The sequence below is a fragment of the Cibotium barometz genome, chromosome 43 (genome assembly GCF_041138505.1).
Source record: "Cibotium barometz isolate CiBa-2024 chromosome 43, ASM4113850v1, whole genome shotgun sequence".
NCBI lineage: Eukaryota > Viridiplantae > Streptophyta > Polypodiopsida > Cyatheales > Cibotiaceae > Cibotium > Cibotium barometz.
This window is the reverse complement of record NC_141088.1, coordinates 33032700-33036309: the sequence shown is the minus strand read 5'-3', so window position 1 is coordinate 33036309 and position 3610 is coordinate 33032700.

The window sequence follows — 3610 nt, the reverse complement described above, 5'->3', positions numbered from 1 at the left end:
CCACAACGCGATGATTGTCATCCCACACATAAAACATCTTGTTTCTCATAAATGCTTACTTCGTGCCTTTGATCGCATTCTCGAACTCCTCGTTTCTCATTCGCCATATTCCATCCCATGCACTAACATCATGTTGCGTTACTTCTCTAATAGGATTATGGGATGAGGAGATAGAGCAAATGAACCTGCATTGATCGGCAACATAGCCATTTGTATAGGCTTGCCAACTTCTTGTACCTAAATTGCACTCTTCATATAAAGGGGTTAGGCACAAGTATGCACAATGGGAATAAGTGAAAAAGGAGTAGATTTCTTCACCCGGAATGCACACATACAGGTTGTGCTTGGAAGCCATAAAAATACCTTATGCAAAATTTGCTAAAAAGTGGATAACAATTACCATTACTCTGTTTAGGCTGTCTGGTAGTCCCTTATCCACCTCTCTTACTTCCTTTGTTGCTTTCATGGATTTTGAAGAACCACTTTTTTTTGAAGAGCGTGGTGGATTTCTTCTAGGAGGAGAATAATCATCATTATCTTCTTGCACTATTTTCCTCCTCTTCTTCGTACTTGTCACTTCTTGGCTTGCTTGTCTGGTAGCCAGGTGTGCTCTTTGATCATTGTGTATGCTTTGGATGTGGGCTTTCCTTTGATGTGCTTGGATCAATCTAAACACATTGACACATGCAAGACAAATTACTCAATTGCTTACACAATCGCTTGTTACAAATTACTCTCAACAAAAAAAAAAATAGCATAATCGCAAAGGTGAGAGAGAGATATAACAACACTAATGCAATCGCTTGCTACAAAGTACTCTCAGCAAAACCATAAAAAAGAGCATAATTGCAAAGGTGAGAGAGAGATATAACAACACTTGCGCAAGCTCTTGTTGGCTATACAATGATGTAGCCTATGGTTTGATTTAATGTGCTGATATCACCATCTTCGAGGGGAAAAAGAAGAGGTACTTCTCCCACTTTGACATCCTCAATCAATACGTCAACATGACTAGGCAGCAAAGGAATTCCATGGATGGTATCCATAGTAGGGTTTACGTGCAAAATGGTCACAGAAGCTACTTTGGTACCGTTAAACATCAAGAACACATGTGTCCCTCGTTCGAGTTGCGAAGGCACCGTGTAGAAAAGAGGAGCTCGGAAGAGGATTGCAAAATAAGACCGCTTAGAAGGAGATTGGAAAAGGAGAGAAAGAGATCGAATAAACAAAGTGAACAAAAAAAGAAGAAACCAAGAAGATATAAACAAAAGAAGAAGATATATAAATAGATAGAAAGCTAAGAATAGAGAAAAAAATATTTATAGATTTCAGGGTTTGAAAAATTTTAGGGTGAGAGAGAGGGAAGGAACAAAGAGTAGGAGAGGCATTTAAAAAGGGGAGAGAGAGAGAGAGAGAGAGAGAGAGAGAGAGAGAGAGAGAGAGAGAGGGAGAGAGGGAGGGAGGGGGTAGTCTCGAGCAAGCGAGAGAGAGAGAGGCGATCGCGGTCCACACAGAGAGAGAGAGAGAGAGAGAGAGAGAGAGAGAGAGAGAGAGAGGGGCAGTGGCCTTAAGTGAGGGGAGGGTCCCCTCACTAAGGGCGGCCGCCCTTAGTGGGGGGACACCTCACTAAGGGGCGACGTCACCCTTTGTGAGGGGGCCCTCCCCTCACTTAGGGTGACCACATCTCTCTCTCTCTCTCTCTCTCTCTCTCTCTCTCTCAAAAAAGGAGATCATTATTCAAAATTTTATATATTAAATAGACCAGTTATTCAAAATTATGATTTTAATCATAACAATATGACCATCACGTATAAATTACATGTATTCATGAAACCTCAAGGTAGTTAAAAAAGTAATTATTAATGGGAGTTAGTTATGTAAGCATTTATAATTATTAAAAACAAATTTAGATTTTGTATATTAATGACACTATTTATAATGATTTGAAGAATGTTTTTATGTTTGTTAGAAATAATTATTTTTTAAAATATATATAAATTTTTAAATTTATCCTAATATGTTTAGATTTAGTGTTTAAAATTCAAATTCGTTTTCATTATGTTGTTGTGTGTTTGTGAGTTGATTTTGTGAGATATAGTGCCTGGAAAATAGAGATCTTTTTCTCTCCTATCTTCTTATAGTCTGTTTTTCCTTCATTGTTGACATGGAGATCACAACTTTTCACATTTTTATAGGAGGTTTAGAGATTGAACCTATTGTTAGAACTGTGTAGGGGCGTTTTTATATTACTAAACCTGATGATTTTAATGGAATATTATATCCTCATTTTAGATTGAAAGTTTTTGCAATCAAACCACAAGATGATAGTGTAGATCATCTTATATCTATCCAGTCAGCTAGACCCACTAGAGAGGAACCATGTTATATCTTTAATAAAGATATAACAATAGAATACCTGGTTGTTCCAATAATAGGAGAGTCGAGAAACACTACAACAAACATACCAAAGCAAGTCATTATTGATCTTACAATAGAAGATTCTCCCACAGGTACACCACTTTAGAAGAGTGCAGTCAAATACTTATTGTCTGAGGAATCTCATGCAGGTGTTCTTCGTAGAATGTTATTAGCAAGCACACATATTGAGAATGTAGAAGAGATTTCTCAAATCTATAATGGCAAAGTGGCTTTTGAGTTACCGAATGTACGTGATCCTTCAGCCTCTCCAATGCAAGGAATGAAGCAAGCACATGATGGCCATTGTTGGGTGAACCCTATGGAGAGTCATGTGAAGTTTCCCGGAGTAGTACGAAAGAGTTCCTATAGAGGCTTATTTGAGTGCACTTATGCCTTACGTGGAAGTAGAACTATGAACGGCACATTGAATACAAAATCATGGATTGGTAAGCTTATTATCTTGGCTCAATTTTAGTAAACCCTGATTAATAAGAGTATTTATTAGGACTTTTTAATTTTCCAAATAATAGGCAAGCTTATATAGAAGCTTCCCTCTCCCTGGGCTTAACAACGGATGGATATAGGTCTCTAGCTTGTTTCTACTACAAGAACAAATCTACATGTAGAAGAATGTGTGGTGCTACGGTGTACTATTGTATGCTTGTTGCTGACCCACATATGATCAAATTGGTGATACATCAAGGGGAACATTCGCATGCAGTACAAAGGGACACATCAAGGCAGGCATTGCAAAAGATAAGAGAACTTATGCAAGAGGCACTTTCAAAGGTGGCTACAAGTGGTCCAAGGAAGATACAAATGGATATCACCTTTCAACTTGTATTGGATGCAGTTGTTTAGAGGCATACAAAGAATGGATCAAATATTAGTAACATGGATTTGTCGCTATTCTTGGAACACATGCATCCCCTAATTCAATGTCAAAGGTAATGCGTATTCCATATTGAATTTGTTTTTTATTATTATTTTTGTCAACTTAAGCTTACATAGTTTGTTAAGTTATCAAATTCTCTTGTAGATTCAGGAGGATGGTATGTTCTTCAGTTCAAAGTAAGGAGCAGAGTCTAGTATCCTAGAATTGAAGAGACAATGCGCTTTTGAGTTCTTCCATGGTAGTCATTTTCCTAGCAAGCTTTGGACAAGTCAGAGCGGTGTTACGTGTTTAAAATGT